Here is a 20,275-nt window from a genome sequence, read left to right as displayed (position 1 = left end):
ATGAAAGATGATCAATTTCCTATGGGAAATAAAAGCACTAGCCAGATTATCCCATATATCCACTTCTTATGCGATGCCTGTGGTTTTTTCTTTACATTAGTATGTTAAAACTATTCATATGAAATGCATGCACATCCATGACGTTTGACATGAAATAGGTTTATAATCAAGCATATAGAGTAATTGGTGTAGAAACTAGCCTTTTTTGTTATCAAAACTAAGTTTTACTGTGAGATAACTAAACGATTTTGCTTAAAGTGTAAAATAACTTTAATGATATCCCAATCTTTTAAGGAAACACTGTGATTATTCTCTGTGCAAGCCTCCCTTGACTACAACATCAAGCTTGTCTAAGGTTGTACTGCTGTTTTAGACATTTATGGAAAGTTAATTACATACGGAAAGGTAAAAATTAATTATCTGTTAAGACAAACATCTGTCCAAGATGCATTTAAATAAAAAAATGTACCTGTTCCAACTTACATAAAAATTAAACTTAAAAACAAACCTACAGAGCCTATCTTTTTTTAACTCAGGCACTGCCTGTATATATTCATAGTTAATGAACTAAATAATAATAGAATCAACAGGTAAAGTGAACAACATTGATCATCCTATTACAATTTGATCCTGCTATTGAGTTTTTGGGTGAAATATATTAGGCAGCAAGTAAGTAGACATTTTTTTAGGTTGATGGTGGAATGGGAAAGACTAAGGATCTGATAATATTTGACAAGGAACAAAATGTGATGGCTAGATAATGGCTCAGATAATCCCCAAAATGAGACATTTTGTGGCATATTTCTAATAAATGGTTAGTACTTGCCAAACGTGATCTGAAAAAGGACAACTGGTGAACCAGCAACCAGCAAGGTTATAGTTTTTTGATTGATGCATATGAGGGAAGGGTCTAGCCTGTCTGGTCCATTAGCACAAGCGATCTATTGTACTACAAACTGGTAAAAAATGTAACGCATGAAAGAAAGTGTCACCATGTGGATGGGTGAATATGTATGCATTATTAACCTGGTGAAGAGGTGGTGGCAGAATGCATTTTGGAAGGAAGGTAGGCTAGGAGAAGCGATTTACCTAATAACCTGTGCTGTTAATGATCTGTTACCAGATAGATATCCAGACCTTTTGTCTGGATAGATCAGAGCTATTTTGGAGGCAGAAGGGTACCTAGGCATTAATATGAAGTTTATTTTAGTTTTGGCTGTCTATTTAGTGCTGTAGAAAAGACTTTGTATCCATCATTTGGTATTGTGAATGTCATTTGCAGGTTTGATGTTTTGTTTCTATGTTCTGTATATTCTAAAGTTGAAAATTAGGTGAGTAAGTGAGTCACCTTCCTTTCATGGACATTTGGCTCCTAAGGGAGCTACTTATATGGCATGGTAATATATTGATTATTCCTAAGCAGACAGAGATTATATAAAATATATACCTTAATAAGGAAAATTAATGCTACTTTCTTCCTTTAGTTTCTTTTGCTATAAGTTTTAAGGAGGAATTATACTGTTAGAGATTTCAAAATGCTAAAAAGCTGGTTTCGCTGTGTTAAATTGGCTGTGTCATGTAGTTTTGAGCTATGCAGTGGTAAGCCTGCCAAGTTCAATTTCCCCTACAGACCATAAAATTTAGCTTATTTTGTGAAAGTGAAATAGGGTAAGGCAAACATCTTCTCCTTGCAAATTGTACTCCTAAGAGCTTTAAGGTATTTATTAGAAGTTGCTGCCCTGCTGCTGTTTTCCCTAAATGTATTCAAATCCTAAAACCAAATGTACATTTTTTTACCCAACAATGTCCATCTTTTGTCGAGAAAGAAGAGACTGAAAGAAATGAATTTAGTTATGGCTATAAGTGTGTCAGATGTATACTGGATGTCAATATAAATTGACTGGACATAATAAAGGTTTCTTTCAGAGGAAAGTTATATTATTGTCCCTTACTCATCAGAGGTTCAATGATTTAAAGTCTGCAGTAAGGGCTATAGTCTCAGCCATTGCTTGAAATCAGTTCTGGATTGATCAGATTGGTAAATCCCAACTGTATGCAATTTTTCGTTTTTTTTTTTGGATGATTTTCTATCAAAGAAAGATATTGCACCCTGTATTTTGAAATGAGGGAGTTAAAATTGGTATATTTAAAGAAACATGTTACAAATGTTTCAATTCCATGTTACTTTTATGTTATTGCATGTATTTGCAGTTTTTAATAAATCATAAAAATCAAAAAAGAAAATAAACAAAACCATTCCATTTGGGACCTTTCTCCTGCAGTAATCTCATTTTCTTAATAGACGTTCTTGGAGTGAATTGTGCATGACTTAAAAATCTTTAGCACAGGGCATCATGGACCCGCCCCTGAGGATCCATCACTACAGCACACTGCCCTCACATTGCTCAGTGCATTGCTGAAGTGATGAATTTGCTGCCATGCTTTGCACTATTAAAGATAGCCCAGTATGAAGAGAGCAGAAAGAGGATCCTGCAGTGTCAACTTACCAATATGAAGACCGGTGGTTAAGGTGAGTGCGAAATGTGTGTATCTAAGGTTACACTTTCCCAGCTAGCAGTGCTTATTGGATAACTTCAGGAAATTGCTTAGGTTCAAGTATTTCAATGAATGTTGTGAAGGGTTATAAGGCAATTATCACAAAGCTGTTTTCTCTATAAAAATTGTAATATACATACATTCGGTGACATATTAGTCATATACAGACCATTTATTTTGTATTTTACTTTAATGCTTTGACTTTTCTGGCACTGATCTTTAGATTTACTGTGTATTTAAAATGACAGCTGCTAAAAAAACAGTGAAATGTTAATACTTTTTTATTTACCAATAACCAATAGTTCGCCAAAATGTTTGCATTTTTACAAAAATATGCCGCCTTTCTGAAAATTAGTTTATCACTAAATATTGACAACTAAGTATTGTAAATCACACGACAGTATCTTTATTTAAAGCGGACCTAAACTCAAAATTTTTACTTTACATAAAAGTATAGAAACCCCTTATATGTAAACTAAAAATTGTTTTTGGATTTTTGTTTAAAAGGGTGCAGCACCACTTCTTTATGTCCTAATCACCACGGCGATCACGACTGAATGTGAGCGCAGAGCCTCCCGGGATATCTACGTCACATATCCCAGGAGGGGATATTTCCCCACTAAAGGGAAAAAGATACCAATCTCAAAATAGGATGATAATGTGGTCATAAGAGGTGTTTTTTTAAAAAATTGTCAATTGTGTCACGATGCACAGTGCTTTAACAAACTTAAACTCATTCATTAAGGGCTTACATTTACTTTAAAACCCCATTTTGCTGTTTTGGCAATTTACAGGGAAGCTATTTCTTGATGGAACAAGTTTTTAAGTCAAATTCAAGCGAATCGGCAGTGAAGCAAATTTTGATTTGGTTCATTCTTCTCTATATCCAAGTTTATTTTTGAGTTTTAATGGAATATGTAAGCCTTGCTGTAGTGTTCATGATAATTTTTAGTTCCATTTTACTTTAGTAAGTGTAACTAAACCACAAGGAAACATCAATGTGACAGATAATAAGCGCGCTGCGCCTTCTGATTTTCCATTTCTTGATCCAATGGGCCCTGTCTCTTGCAGTATGTGGTTCACTTCTCTGATTGACGTTTGTCATGTTCTTTGCTTTATAGTTGTGGTTTTCTTGCACACATGTCATGCTGTCATATCTTGCAAGTAAAAGTGATCACAGCAGTGTGCATATCTAACTTTAATTTGGTTAAGTTCAGATTTTTACACTGCCTGTCTCTGAACTGTCATGTACAGCTGAATTATACAAAATATCTACAGCTAGTGTCCAGATGGCAAATGTTTACAGTTTAATCAAGTTAAGTATTTTTTAAAAAGCATTAAATGTAATGTAATTTAAATATATCTAGTAAATGTGCATGAATATGTCTTTATAATAGCTTCCTGTAATCCTCATGCAGCAGAGTTTGGAAAGGGAGATGCAGCATTGTGGGATTATCTTTTACTGCATTACAAAAGTTCACATTTTAATTTGCTTATGTATGAATAAAAATTACATTTAATACAATTTAAATAAATCCAGTAAAATTTCATAAATGTGCCAAAATGATAGCTGCCTATAATCCCTATAGGCAGCAATATTTTAAACCAAATGTAGTACCTGCCTGATCCCTCCATGGAATGGTCAAACTACTACATGGACACTACTTATTATGTTTGGGCAGGTATGACAGTACATAGATGTACCCTATATGTATTTTAGTTGTGTATTAGCTGTCTGTCTAAAGTTTATCTTCAAATAAAGCAAAAATTAGAAATTACTTGTAGACAACAGCCTGTAATACTCTTCTTTTTAATGTGGTTTATTTCTGATATAAAACTTTAGTTATTCTGCTACCATTAGCTGCTCTTGCTATACCCTTGAATAATTCACAAATTTACACATGAGACATGAAATTCCTGCATTTAAAAATGAACTCCACATAAAATCATAAGTACACAGATAAAATATATATAAACTGAAATAACTTATTTCGTTTATATCTGCCTTGAGTTCATTATGCAGGGGACCAAATCTGCAAGCTTGGGGACTCAGCTTTTCCTTTATGCATTTATCTTGTGTTAATTGCATTCCTTTATTCTATTAGATTGTTCAAATAATGATACAGAATCTATCCTCAATACATGCATTCATTAGTTCTCAATATTTGGGTTGCAGATTCATATAACAGGAGGCTTCCCCAGATATTCTAAAAGGTTTTGGTAAAAATATATAGAACTCTGGCTTCACCAGAACATTCCTCAAGGAGTAAAAAAAAAACTTTAGGAGGCGATGCCCAGGTTGAGGCTTCCATACGCGCAGGAAGTGAACTGCTGACTGGTTAAGACCAAGTGCGTAGTAGCAGAGCGAAGGGCAGGAGCGTAGTCAGACAAGCCAAGGTACGGGCAGGCAGCAATTAAGAATAGTCAGGTCAATATATCAGAGTATCAATATCAGGAGATGCAAACTGGGACAAATGGAGAATAAAAACAGAACCTAGTTGAACGCCTTGGGCCTTGGACCTTTATTAAAGCTCTCCAAGGCTGGAGAGGATAGACTTTCCTCAGTGAAGCTAGGTGATCTAGAAAACCTGGAATGGAATTGTTTCAAGATTTAAAACGTTTACTAGCAAATTACTTTTAATAAATTAATTCCAGGTTAACTGCATCACCCAGCTTCACTGATGAAAGTGTGTTCTTTACAGCCTTGGAGAGCTTTAATAAATCAGGACCCTTGTTCAGGCAACATGGGGGCCATGTGATCAGTAGGCATCTGAACCCACAACCAGAGGGAGTGCTGGAAAAAAGGCATTTCAGGTGGTGTTCACATGTCTACCAGCCTGTCTGGGGAATATTCTAGTCCTCTGAGGGGCAGCTAGTAGAGATTAACATAATCTGGACCAAGAAGGAACCAGTGAATGAGGAGAGGTATTGCTGGCAGCAGGGGAGTGGGATGTAAGTAATACAGGATGAAAAGACCTCCTGGTCCTACGAGGGATCTGTGACATAGTTTTTACTTATAAAAATTGAAATAAAAGGGACACAAATACAATACAATTCTCACTTTCCAAAACTCTTTACAGTTTATTAGTGTTCAAGTGATCGAATGCCGAATTTGCACACTATTGAAGTCAATTGTGGGAGAATTCAGGGTTTTTTAGGGACTATTAGGGGCTGCAAGAGCAATAAGATTGCTCTTGCAGCTCTTTACTAGTTGTATGTGTTCTTGGATAGAGTTTCTCTATCCAAGAACAGAGGACACTAGATGTGATGAATGGGAAACTTGTCCCCATTCAACCTCTAGTGCTCGGGGATCGCCTGCAGGCAGCTGTGACTGCAAAGTTTCCACAGTCATGTGACCGTGGGAACTGAACTGCAGATAATCTCTGCAGTTCCACTATCATCCCCGGGACACTACAGGTTAATTAACCTGTAGTGCCCTGAGGATCGCACACTCAATGATTGCAGCCTTGGCTGCAGAAACTCCATTGAGAGTTCCACTGTGATCCCCGGGCACTAGAGGTTAATTAACCCCCAGTACCCCAGGATCGAAGTAGATTCTCAGGGCTGCAATCATTCTTACATCCCTGGGAATCCTCCTGTTTGTGATCCCCAGGCACTAGAGGTTAATTAACCTGGGAAGAAGATAAAAGGCAAGATGGTGGCACCTTGTGATGAAAAGCGGATAGGTAAAGTTGCACTGTGTTAGTTCTGCAAGATCCAGCAGCACAGCCATATGTCTTTACCCTGTGTACACAACATATTTTTCTTACTAACACTGTCAAGACATGTGTGCACAGCAGCATTTGACTGGCTTCTAGTGCCCACTCTATCCCAATGCACCTGATTTATTAAAGCTCTCCAAGACTGCAGAAGAAAGACTATAATGGGGGAACCAGGTTAATCCAGCAAACCTGAAATTGATCTGATCCTTGATTGAAAACCTTTTTCAAATAATAGGAAATTATTTAAAAAAATCTATTGTTGGATCACTTAGGTTCAACCCTGATAGTCTATCTTCTCTAGTCTTGGGGAGCTTTATTAAATCAGGCCCGATCTATGTGCTGCTGTCCAAGGTTTTAGGAAGGGTCATATGAACACAATTTAGTGACTGCATTGAAAAATACAATAAAATAGTTTTTTAGTGAATACACAACTACATAAATTGATTTCTTTGTTTGTACATAAGATTATCATAAAAACACATACTTTATGTTCTCATGGGTAAGGTCTGTAAGCATTCATGTTTACCACTTCTTTTTTCTATTTGTTCTAACCATTATAGATTTTCCAGCTTCATTTTAAAATGCTCTACTAACAAATCCTCAGCACCATAATAAATTGTTGTTTCACTATAGATTTTTCATATGATGAGTATGACAGAAATTTGCTTGTTGAACATTCTTCCCTGTAGCAGTTACTAATATCTTGGAGACCCAGCTCTTCAATCACATCTTTCAGAAAAAATATCTAGTAAAGCTGGAAATTGCAACCAAGCACTATCATAAATTTTATATCCAAAAAGTGAAATGTTTTTAGGACTGTTTTCTTGTTTTGCTTTGTGGTGTGTTTTTAAGCATTAAGGGTTCATATATGGATGCAGTAAGAGAGTAGCTTTTTCTATTTTTTTTGTCAGGCTATGTGCAGTAAAATGCATGTAAAATGAACATGAAAGCCCTAATTTATCAAGTAGCATTTAAGGGATGGAAAGTGCACTCAAGGAATATTAAAGTAGTCCCTTAGCTAATATTATATGTCATTTTGGTATGCCTAAAGCCTTATTTAGAACACATTAATTGCTTTTGCAACTAAATGAAGCAGGGCCATTCTGTGCACTACATGAACTTCCACTTAACCTTACAAAAGATAGTTGTGGTGGAAACAGCTCTGTTGCACAAAGCAAGAGGTACAGCTCACAAAACGCATTAGATAGAACTATATTATTAAAAACAAGGCTGCCAAACACTTCATATTGTATAAAACATGTACTAACAGAACACTAGTGGCTGCATTTCCCTAACTTTCCTCTGAAAATACTCTTGTCTTGTTTCTTGGATTAAGGTAATTTGGATAAAGGTTGAAAAAGACTGTTTCAATACTATTCAGAGAACCATATGATAAATTACTGCTTAGAGGGGCCCCATCACCAACTATTTGTAAGTAAAAACATAGAAAAAGTATTGTGATCTTACCACCCCCCAACAGTTGGAGGGATAGGGGGAATACAGAACCCACAGGAGAAACCAAGCTGGGACTAAATGGGAGTCCACATAAGTATGTGTATAATAGGACATTTTCCCAATTTAACCCCTGATATTGTGAAACATACTAGCCAAATTATACAATATGATCTTAGAAAAAATCATGCCTAAATTAGTACAGTACATTGTAGTTTTTGAGGGTATTTCACACTTTCTTGCCTCTGCACAAAAAGTGATAAATCTTACCTTGGCCACTCTTTTTTGATAAATGACGTGGAAGCCAGAAGATGTAGGCTCTATTATTGGCCCCACTTGCAGTCCTCAGGCTGAAGTGAAGAACTTTTTGCAGATTTTATCAGAAAGCTGTTTATGGGACATGGTAAGAGTCACAATGAATAAGCCAAAAATGGCCATGGCAGAAAGGAGCTGATGCACACATGGTTTAATACATCAGGTGTTGGAACCGGATGTCCCAGTTGCCCTTTTTTATTATGAATGCCCAATAGCAAGCCTACGTGGCATTTCTAGTGATTTGATGCTTGTGTAATGTATTAGGACTGCAGAAGTTAATGTGGCCAGGTGACAGTAAAGGAGAAATATTTGGAGATGCATTGTTACCCTATATCGAAACATGAACACAGAACAGGCATTATTTAAATATTTGTAGATTTAAACATATTTCAAATGACTTTTAAAATGATATTTACATCATAAAGCTGATGTGATTTTAGTGTGTGGGTTTACATATTCCCTAAGGTAACAATTGCAAAAATATCTCATAGTGCTTAATAAACTAGCTTTTTACATAAACTTGTTGGCCAGATTATTACCTGCATGGAGATTTATGTGCTTCCCTGAAGTTTGTGTAGGTTTTCTATCATCTACAAAAACATACTGGTACTTCAATTGGCTTCTTCCCAAAAATTGGGCTTCTGATATGTTGGGAGATATGAGTATGGTAAGGGGATCCAATTGCGAGCACGTCTGATGGACAGTTAGTGATAAGATTACATATCCAAGTCTACATATCATATTTACATAACACTAATATAAATGGGCAGTGATGGACAAAGCATGATCTAGAAGAAATAAATGTTTTTATCCTGTTATAAATAGGCTTTTTAAAAGCGTTAATTTTTTCATAAGGTTGTGAAACACAATTACATCACTGCTTAAAATAGTAAAACACTAAAACACCAAATTACCAAATTAATGTGGGCACAAGTAAAAACTATTTCCAAGGAATAAAATTTGTCAGATAATTGTAACCAGTATTATTTAATATCTCTGACTTTTGTGTGCCTAGAATTCCTGACAGCTTGTCCTCTGGTATGACGGCTTGTCCTCTGGTATGATGTGCCATCACATTTAAACATTAATTCACATAATTCTATACAGTTCACACACTTTCAATACTGTGACTCTAAAATTAATTTTACATTTTTTTTAAATATTAATCAGTGATTCACACAAGCTTTCCAGAGAATGTCATTTATTTAGTATACACTTGTTCTATCATTTAAGCTGTCAGTAAGGAAAATCTTGTACATTGATTACAGGCTTGTTTCAAAGATAATAGGGACCATTTGAATACGTGCAGTCAGAAATGCAGTGACATTAATAGTAGTAAAGTAAATTTAAATTTTTCCCTTAATTCATTTTGTACTAATTTGCAAGAGAATATGGCTTGATCTGTCATTGAGGTGAACTGCGATCTACTTATATTTTCATTTTCCTTACAAAGTTTCCTGAAAACAGGACAGGACCCAGCTGTCTTGGTCCATGTTGGAACCAATGACAATAAAGATAGAAAATGGAGGATCCTTAAAAATCAGTTTCAGAAACTAGGTTTTGAGTTGAGGAAAAGGACCTCCAAGGTTATATTCTCTGGAATATTGCCTGTGCCATGCGCAACAAAGGAAAGGTAGAGGAAGCTTAGGCAGCTAAACGCATTGCTTAAGTCCTGGTGCAAAATGGAAGGGTTTGGGTTCATAGAGCACTGGGCTGACTTTTTATTTGGGTACAATCTGTATGCCAGAGATGGTTTGCACCTAAATGAAAGGGGGCCTGCTGTGCTAGGGGAAAGATTTAGGGGAATGGTGGAGGAATATTTAAACTAGGACAGAGGGGGTGGGACAGGTAAATAAGGTGGCAGAAAGGTTAGTCAGGGGTCAGACACTAGTGGAGGGTGGATTGGGGATAGTTGGGGGGAGGGCTATGGATTATTGAAAGGAGCTTCCAATGTTACAAACAAACATTGGATTGTGCAGTACTAGTAGTACTGAAAAACAAAAGAATTTGGCAAACAATGATGGTAAAAGCAGCAATGGTTTAAAGAGCCTGTTCACCAATGCTAGAAGTCTAGCAAACAAGATAAGGGAGTTGGAAGCCTTAATGAGTGAGGAGAAATATGACTTAGTTGGTATTGCTGAATCCTGGCTTTGTTCTTCGCATGACTGGGCTGTCAATATTCCTGGGTATACTCTCTTTTGTAAAGACAAACACAAGGGTGGTGGTGTCTGTCTGTATGTGAGAAGTGATCTAAAAGTGAATGTGAAAGAAGAAATTGCGGATGGAACAAGCAATGAGGTTGAGGCATTATGGGTGGAGTTGAATGTGGGGTTGAATAACACACAAATAATTATTGGAGTCTGCTATGAGTCCCCAGTGCTAAGAAAGAAATAGAAAATCAACTACTAACACAGATAGAAAAAGCAGCAAAAAGTGGGAGATTTCAACTACCCTGACATTGACTGGAGTAATGACACTACAGGAACAGCAAAAGGGAAGAAATTTATGAATTTAATACAAGATAATTTTATGGTACAGTTTATAGAAGCCAAAATAGAAATTTACTTTGCTGGACCTAGTTCTTTCTAACAATGCAGAGCATATAACAAATGTGCATATAAAAGATAATCTGGGTAGCAGTGACCATAATATGATTTCATTTAATGTAAGCTGTAAACATGAAGCAAAAACAAGAAAGATAAAAATATTTTTAATTTAAAGAGAGCAAATTTTCTAATTTTAAGGGTGGCTCTCTGTGACTTGAACTGGGAGAGAATTTTGTCCTTAAAGAACACTGAACAAAAATGGGAATGTTTCATGTCTGCTCTACAAAAGCACACTGGAAAATATATTCAAATGGGTAATAGGTTTAAGAGGCTAAAATTAAAACCTATGTGGATCACAGCTGATGTTAAAAAAAGGGCATTCCAAAAATATAAAAATGAAGGATCATAATTATCATTTGAAAACTATGAGAACATAACAAAAGATGTAAAAAAGAGATAAAATGTGCAAAACATCAAAATGGAAAGACAGATTGCAAAGGAAAGTAAGGCAAACCCCCAATTTTTTAAAATATATTAATATCAAAAAAGATCAGATCTGAGCATGTAGGCCCCTTAAAGGATGCCGTTGGGTTGGTAACGTGGAATAAAGAAAATGCAGTTCTCAAGTCCAAATTCATAATAGCACTAAACTGCCTTAAATGAGTCACACTAAACTGCCTTAAATGAGTCAGAATTGATATGATTGAGAAACAGCTGGGAACAATTTAGCTTGACAAAGCACCGGGACCTGATGGATTACATCCTCGTGTCCTCAAAGAGCTGAGCTCGGTTATTTCAAAGCCCTTATTTCTAACTTTTAGAGACTCTTTAGTCACTGGCAAGGTACCGATGGATTGGCGTAGGGCCAATGTGGTCCCTATCTAAAAAAAGGGATCAAAGTCATTACCAGAAAACTACAGACAGGTTAGTTTATTGTCCATAGTTGGAAAGGTTTTGGAGAGTTTGATAAAGAACCACATAGAGGAGTTTCTGCTAGAAACATTTACTCTCTTTTTATGAGAAAGTAAGTAAACATATAGACAGTGGAGTAACAGTTGATATAGTGTACTTGGACTTTGCTAAAGCATTTGACACTGTACCCCACAGACGGTTTATATGCAAGTTAGGGTCAATAGGTTTAGAAAAGTCAATCTGTAAATGGATAGAGAACTGGCTTAAAGATTCGCAACCAGAGAGTTGTAATTAATGATTCATACTCTGAATGGTCTAAGGTTATCAGTGGTGTACCCCAGGGTTCAGTGTTGGGACCTTTACTGTTTAACATCTTTATAAATGATATAGAGTTTGGGAATAAAAGTACCATTTCTGTGTTTGCAGATGACACCAAACTATGTAATGGAATTAGGTCCATACAGGATGCCTATAATCTAAGCAGACCTGGATGTACTGTTTGATTGGGCAGCCAAGTGGCAAATGACATTTAATATAGACAAATGTAAAATTATCCACTTGGGAGCTAACAACATGCATGCTTCATACTGTTTAGGGGGAATATACTTGGGGGAGTCAGCAATGGATCTGGGGTTTCTGGTGGATCATAGACTTAATAACAGCATGCAATGCCAAGCTGCAATATCTAAAGATAGTAAAGTACTTTCTTGTATTAAAAGAGGAAAAGACTGCAGAGATGGAGACATAATCCTGCCCCTGTACAAGCATTGGTCAGACCACATCTGGAATATGCAGTCCAGTTTTGGGCACAGAAAGGACATTGTGGAATCGGAGAGAGTGCAGAGAAGGGCAACTAAACTAATAAAGGGAATGGAGGAGCTCAGCTATGAGGAGAGGTTAGCTGAACTGAATCTATTCTCCCTTGAGAAGAGACGTTTAATGGGGGATATGATCACCCTGTATGAATAGATAAACAATTTATATAGAGAACTCTCTTCCCCATTGTTCACTTTGAGATCATTACAAAGAACCAGAGGGCGCTCTTTGCGTCTGGAGGAAAAGAAGTTTAAGCTTCGGATAAGAAAGGGATTCTTCACTGTAAGGTCTGTGAAAATGTGGAATCGGCTCCCTCAGGAAATATTATTACACAGTATTTATATAGCACCATCATATTACACAGCGCTGTACAAAGTTGATAGTCATGTCACTAATTGTCCCTCAAAGTAGCTCACAATCTAGTGTCCCTACCATAGTCATATGTCATTAAAGCAATCTAAGGTCAATTCTGAGGGGAAGGCAATGTTTTTGGGACGTGGGAGGAAACCCACGCAGACATGGGGAGAATCTACAAACTCCATACACATAGTGCCCTGGCTGAGACTTGAACCTGGGACCCAGTGCTGCAAAGTCCAGAGAGCTAACCACTGAGCCACTGTGCTGCCCAGTTAGTAGCTTCAGCAACTACTATAGATTTCTTTAAGAAAAAGCTGGATGTTTTTCTACAAGCACAGAATATAACTTGGTATTAAAATGGCTTTAAAGTAAAAAAAAAACAGTGACTGTTGATCCAGGGAACATCCGATTGCCTCATGGAATCAGGAAGACATTTTTTTCCTCTGTTAAAGCAAATTGTACCAGGGTTTTTATTTGCCTCCCTCTGGACCAACTATGTCCTATAGGGTTTTATATTTGGGGTATGTTTTTTTCCCTAGTGGTTGAAATTTATGGACTTGTCTTTTTTCAACCTAACCTACTATGTATCTATGTAAAACCGGAAAATGTAGTATGGTCGAAGTGTGATGCTAAAGACCAGATTTAATAAAACTCCCTGAGACTGGAGAAGATAAACTATCAAGGACGATCCTGGGTGACCCACCAAATTATTTGCTATTAATTGGAAACTCTTTAAATTCTGAAACAGATCCATTCCAGGTTTGCTGGGTCACCCAGGCTCTTCCATGATAGTCTATCATTCTTGGAAAGATTTATTAAATCAGGCCCTAACCATCCATGATTGAAAGAACTAAAAAACAAAAAATGTAATAGGAAGGCTAGGGATAATAATGCTTAGGTTGAATGGGGTAAATGATGCTGTATGTTTAATGGTAGGAAAATTAGGTTGGCTTTATATGACTTGCAGCTTTTAATGTGCACAATGTCCAATGAAACCAGAGTAAGCTATTTTAGTACAGGAAAAAAGCCTGTGTAACTGTACAACTGAAGGTAAGTTCAATTCTAAACTATATCAAGAAATATTGTGTGTTGTGTGTTTGAAAGAATAAGGAATGCTTAAAACCTAAGCTAATTCTGATCCAGTCTCGACTCAATATTATATTTATTTCAGGCCCAGTCACAAAGAAAGAGGGTTAAATACCCATTGGAAAATAAATATCAATAAAAACATGACAAAGGTTTTAACTTGTATTTAACCAAAAAAGAATGGTCTGGACATTCAGCACTAATACTGAATTTTCTTATATGTGCAGGAACCTTGCATAATTATTGCATTTATGTGATGAAACGCTCTACAGGTGCAGATGTGGGCATTTTTTCCATGTCCTCTTTGTCACAGTTACTAAACAGGGGACAATTAATGGCAATAAGCCCTATAATAACATTATTTGACCAATAAATGGGCAGCTTTAGAAAGAAAATCTGCTTTGAACGCTTGCGGCATTGAACATTTAACAATATTAAATAAAGATAACTATAAAGTAAAAACAGTTGTTTCTGCTTAATGGGAATAATGAAAATACTTCTAAGAAAACAGCTGTCCCCACAGTAAGAATTGTTTGTTGAGTAGAGAAGCAGCTAATGTACAGTAATCAAAAAGAAAATGGTTCTGCAAATATTCCCTGGCATATGTTACCTAATTGAAACAGAAAAGGTGAAGGAGGTATTTTAAATTAGATAGAAAAGCCAGATTAACAAGATTAGTAAATGAAGACAGGGTGAATTAGGTGTAATTTATTAAACATCATCACATATATTATGCAGGAAGTGAATCATAAAATAATAGGAAATAAGTATGTCACTTCAAAACTTTAAAAAGGTTATTTAAAAATATGTTTACAATTATACAATCAGTAGGCATACAGAGAACAGAAAGCTGTACTTTGTACTTTAAGCTGTGTTGGTAGATCTGGAGTTTTTAAGTTATACTACCTGTTAGGATATGTTGAGTAGACTCCAGGGTATACCATGTAATTCTACCTGTTTTTTTGTTTGGGGTTGAACATTCCCTGAGAAATTTGTCATTAGGGGTTTAACCAAACTTTAACAAACACAATGTACAATTTTCAAATAGAGTGTTTTACCAGCAGGGTATAGCCTGTGGTTGAAAAACCTGACAGGGGCTCAGACCCTTAGGGTTAAGTTATCTTGAAGCTGATTGCCTGTAAAGAACATCAACAAGAACCTTAACCAGGACAAGGTATTGGCATTGCCATTGAAACAAAAGATGAGTCGTATCTGTTTATAGCTATGTCTGGTTTGTTTACCTTGGTGAAAAGGGAATTGGTTATGTAGGAATGGTAATCTCACATGTCAACTCACCCTCCACCAGAATAGGGCCATCAGAAATGTGAAATTCATTTTTAAATGCAGCTAGTATAGGTTCCCAGCTTTGACTTGCTATTAGCTTCTTGTAATTGCTTACCACACTCCAAATGAGGAAGGTAAAGCCAATCATGTGCTGCCGTGCACATGAACTGGAAGGGAACATTTTTAAATAAAGTAGAAACATATTAATTTTTTTAAATCCACCCAAGCAATCAGCCATATTTATTATTTATGTTTTACATAAAAATATCCATGTATTAGTTTTTATACATTATTTAGAATCTTAGAATTGGATGTCTACTTTTCTGATTCCGAAGGCCAGTTGTTTTGTTCCCCTATCCCAAATCACCGAACTGTAAAAGGTAGTTACAATATTTAGCCCAGATCTATGGTGACAACATGTCATATACATGTATTACAAATAATGCTTAGAAAGTGGTCTGTTGCTGCAAAACTGAATGGTGGTTGGGATGCTGATCAGTTTCACCTTGACCTGACCTGCCATGAAATAATGGAAAATGGTTCTGGCTTGTAATGCTCTCCAAATAACAATTGGATCCACATTGGATCCCACCAGAGATCATCCGTGAGGGGCCGTGCAAAAAATGCCCTGTAATGCAACAAATCTTCAGTTTTGTCAAATTTAAAGTTCTTTGCAAAATGTACTGAAATTCTGATTTACAAACTGTCCTACAAAGTCATTTTTATTTCCTGATCAATGCCTAGAATTGTCACTGAGTAAGGAATATTGGAACACATGAAAGCTTCTTTTCTTTTGAGCCAATTTGAATGTGGGGGACATTGTAAACAAAATGGTTTGAGGTGCCCAGTTATTAGGGTAGTATTAGTACAGCTATTACTGAGAGGAGAAATTGTTCTTTTTTTGGTGCGCGCCGATTAAAGTAATCTGTATGTATATTTTGCTCACGTGAAACTCCACAGTAGTAAATTCCTCAAGCATTGTTCTCCCACTCTGCTTGCCCCATATAAATAAATCATCATACATTATATTATTTTGTATTTCCTTTTAGTGACGAAGCCCACAGAAAATAATGTATTGCCTGACAAGAAGCAAAGCACATACAATGAATCAAGAAACCAATATTTATCAGCCCTTCATCTAAATGGAATGATTCCCATTTTCTCAGCATCACTTTTTTTTATTCCAGGACAAATAATACAAGTTTGTGTATTGTTTGTGAAAAATGCAAATCCAGTTGAATAAAGCAGTTCCATTGCCTTTGATATATTATCTGCAGGACCCAAGAAATAAAAGCATAGATCTTTCTCAAGAGATTTCAAAAGAAATAAAGAATTTGTTTTTTTTTATGTTTTGTCTTTGCTTGCGATAAAGATATTACAGCTGAAAGAGATAGGGCAAGTCCTTAAGCTCAACAGATGGTGGCGTACAGAATTACTGTCACACAAAGAAAAATAATATCAGCTGTCTGCAGCGGATACAACACATGTAGAGAAAACCTGGCAAGGAATCAGCAGCAGCAGCAGCACTCCTGCCAGGTGCTTTCACTAGCAACTGTAAAAAACAATCAAAGACTCCAAAGTTGAATAAAGTAGTATTAGCAGAATTATCATGCAACTGGATGAGACATCAAATATTCTAATAAACACATATTTGCTTTCTTTCCAGTGAAAATGTATTCATTCTCATGGGACATTAAGGTATGTGCCAAAGCAGAAATAATCAAAGATTAAGTTTTGTAAGTAGTGTGTGCCCCAGATCAGATGCTGATAAAACACAAGTGGATTTGGCAAATAATCTGCTAAATCTACCAGCATGTTGTACCAGATAAAATGCCGAATGGAAGCTGATGAGCCTTGCTGTCAAGTGCAAATGTGCATCTGCTTCCTCTCATATGTTGCCTTCAGTGAATTACAGTCAAAGCTTAACTTCAATAATATCAAAGTAAAAAAGAAAACTCTATGAAATGGCAGTAAAGGCAAACTGTCGATCTGGCATGTGAGAAGACATACAATGTTTTAAACGGAAAACTATTACAAATAACCACTGACAGTAAATTGATAATTATCATTGTATATAAATTTGGCTTTTTTATCATGTCATATTGTGGACCTTTTTTATTAGATATTAGGTGTTGTAAATGTGCACACAAAATGACGTTAATAGTGTTAATAGTTTCACAAACTACAGTATATTACATGTGTGTGTATCAACAGGATTATACAGAAAACATTTTATAGGCTCTTAAGTAATTTCTCATCTCTACCGTAAGTCGTCTGTCATTTTATTTTCTGATGTAGGTACTGGCTGCAGGGTTAGAAAATGTTGTCATGACACTTAGCTTTACTATTAGCTGGAGAACTTGTGTGCAATGTATAGTAGAAGCATATGAGCTAGGACATTTTATTGATATTAAAGTAAAATAGATTATAGCGGGGAAAGATCCCAAACAATTGGCCTAAAAAGGCTAGCTATGGTATTCATAGTTACATAGTAAGTAAGGTTGAAAAAAGACATCAAGAGTCCATCACGTTCAACCACTAGGGAAATAAACATATCCCAGATATCAAACCCTATGGACATATTTGATCCAGTTATACAACTCCAAATAGAAAAAACAAACTAGAAATTTGCCGCTGTGAAAATTTCAGGGAGCCATTGCAGTGGTTGGCCACTCCCAGGTACATAGTAATCAGCACCACCAGTAACACATTTTCATTCGGTGGTTTCTCTAAAAGCAACTTTGTGGCCACTGGTCACTTTCTGGAACCACTGTTATCTGCTGCAACATATGCTAAACATGGTTCCCATCCAATCAGATTCACTGGAATTAAAGGGATTGGGACCATGGTTGAGTTTGCAGCAGAACAACTGTGGTTCGCTGAGGAACTGAAATAACCCTAAAACTCCAACAGTCAGTTCAGAGCTGAATTAATACTTCTACTTTGTGATTCCAAAACTTTAAAGTAAAGTTAAATATGGCGCTTTTAATACATAACATATTATCATTAAATAAATAAAAAAACAAACTAAAAAGCTGAAACACAAAAAACTGAATATATTATTTCACATAGTGAATATTATAATCATCCTTCAAGAGATGACCTTCTGAACTCCTACCTACAACCTGTAAATGCTTAAAATGAAAAGGAAAAATTAGCAACCACTGCAATAGACAACATAAACATTTTTAGGCAGTCATGTACTGTGCCTATTATCTTTAATCTGAATAAACAAATCATATCATGTTGCATGGCTGTCTGCATCCTTTTTTTTTATTTTTCTTGCCCATTATTATAATATTCTGACCTCTCACAATGTGAACATCCCACCTGCTGTCTTTAAAACATTCAGGAAAGATTTCAAAACTTTTATTCATTTGTGTTTCATCCTTCATTTCACACATACAGTCAGGTGAAGAAATAAGAACACCCCATGGAAGCTGTTGACTTTTTCCCATCATATTTATTCAGACGGTGCTTAGCAAAATAATTATTGTTATCAAAGTGTATGATGGGAACAAAAAGAAAACATGAAGTTACTCTGAATACCCAAACACGTGTTAGCAAAAATACTTAATATTTTTTTTTTTTGCACTTAATTAGGTATATAAACTGAACACAAGTTTTCCTTATTTACCAGAATTCAAGCTAACATTAAATTTAAAGTACCTGGCATACGTTCACCTGCTCTCTTTTTAAAAGGCAGTTTACCACACATTGGGCCTGATTTAAAAAACCTCATTGCAACAGCAGAAGATAGACTATCATGGGAGAACCTGGGTGATCCAGAAAGCCTGGAATGTATCTGGTTCAGGACTAAAAACATTTGCTAATAGCATTGATTTCAAGAAGTCCCTTTATAAGTCCTTTTCTAGTTGATTAATTTGGGCATAATTGCAACATAATTAAAATGAAGTATAAAATACATGTAATTAACTAGTCCTGCAGGATCTTTCAAGTAATAGAAAAAACATGCTTGATGTTAGAGACCTGTTAAATTTATAAGCCAAAAACATGATTAAATGAAATGACTAAAGAATATATATATATATATATATATATATATATATATATATATATATGAGCTGTTTTACCTGCTGAGTAACCTGAAAAAGTTTGTTACTCTGCTCATCCAGTTTTGAGATTTGTAATGCTTTGCCACACAACACAGACCTGTCTAACAGGGTAAAGAACTAACTTAGCCCTGCTGTATTAAAAAAAAAATGACCAGCCTTGTCCCTCCCCCAGCCTCTGATTGGACAGTGAAAGAAGAAGCAGCAGGCTATCTCTCCATCACCCTACTCTCTCTACTCCTACTTGCATGTTTCTTGTTAGCATTCAAGCATCTCAGGTTAAAGCTGCGTACACACTTCCAATTTTTATCGTTGGAAATGAACGACGAACGAACGACGAACGATCGATTGGGCAAAAATCGTTCGTAAAAAAAGTAACCAACGACGCCGACGAACGAGGATAGTCGTTGGAAATGAACGACCGGACCGGCGGATCGGATTGGACGACGATCGTTGACCATCTATCGTGTGTACGGTCGTTCATTGATCGTCCATGGTCTGCGCGGTGAATGAATGTTCGCTCACTTCCTGTGGTGCACGTCACTTCCTGTACCGTTCAAACGATCGCATCTATCGTGTGTACAATATCTGCGAACGATCTGTATGTACAGGATCGGTGCCATACGATCGTTCGCAGATATCGTGCAGGATCGTTTGTCGTTTGTTTACCAACAATAATAATTGGAAGTGTGTACGTAGCTTAACTGATTGGCTTCCTGTGATTGTCCTGTGCTGCTAGTCTGAGCTCTGTGATACTGGACCTGCAGTAGGCTGAAGCCAGGTCAAAAAAGGTAAATACATTGCTTCCATTTAGCTTTTTTAAATAGAGGTATAAATGATTTCATGCATATGAAGATGCATTGACGTGTGTGTTTGGCGCCTGGAGTACAGCTTTAATTTCTGTTTGTTTCATTATAAAATTAGGAAAAATCCAGGCTAGTAATTACTTCTACAGAGTCATGTAAACTTTAAATATTGGCTGTCCAAACGCTTGTCAAACAGCCAATCAAAAACTCAGTTTTGCCATGAAAGACTGTCAGAGCATACCTTGCACAAATAATAGGAGATGAAAAAGGAGAACTGTAGTAATGCATATTGTCTATGACTGCATCTTGTTCATTGTATTTATATACACATTACTAAAAAAAAAAGTTCC

The 20,275-nt window shown here is 36.2% G+C and overlaps 1 protein-coding gene across 1 annotated transcript in view; it reads right to left on the bottom strand.

The window, feature by feature from the left end:
- GALNTL6 (polypeptide N-acetylgalactosaminyltransferase like 6) overlaps positions 1-20,275 on the bottom strand; it is a 571,078-nt gene that overhangs the window by 371,029 nt on the left and 179,774 nt on the right. The window lies entirely within an intron of this gene.

The sequence above is a fragment of the Pyxicephalus adspersus genome, chromosome 3 (assembly GCF_032062135.1).
Source record: "Pyxicephalus adspersus chromosome 3, UCB_Pads_2.0, whole genome shotgun sequence".
Classification (NCBI taxonomy): Eukaryota; Metazoa; Chordata; class Amphibia; order Anura; family Pyxicephalidae; genus Pyxicephalus; species Pyxicephalus adspersus.
The sequence above is the reverse complement of the archived record's forward strand: the minus strand, read 5'-3'. Positions and strand labels throughout refer to the sequence as shown.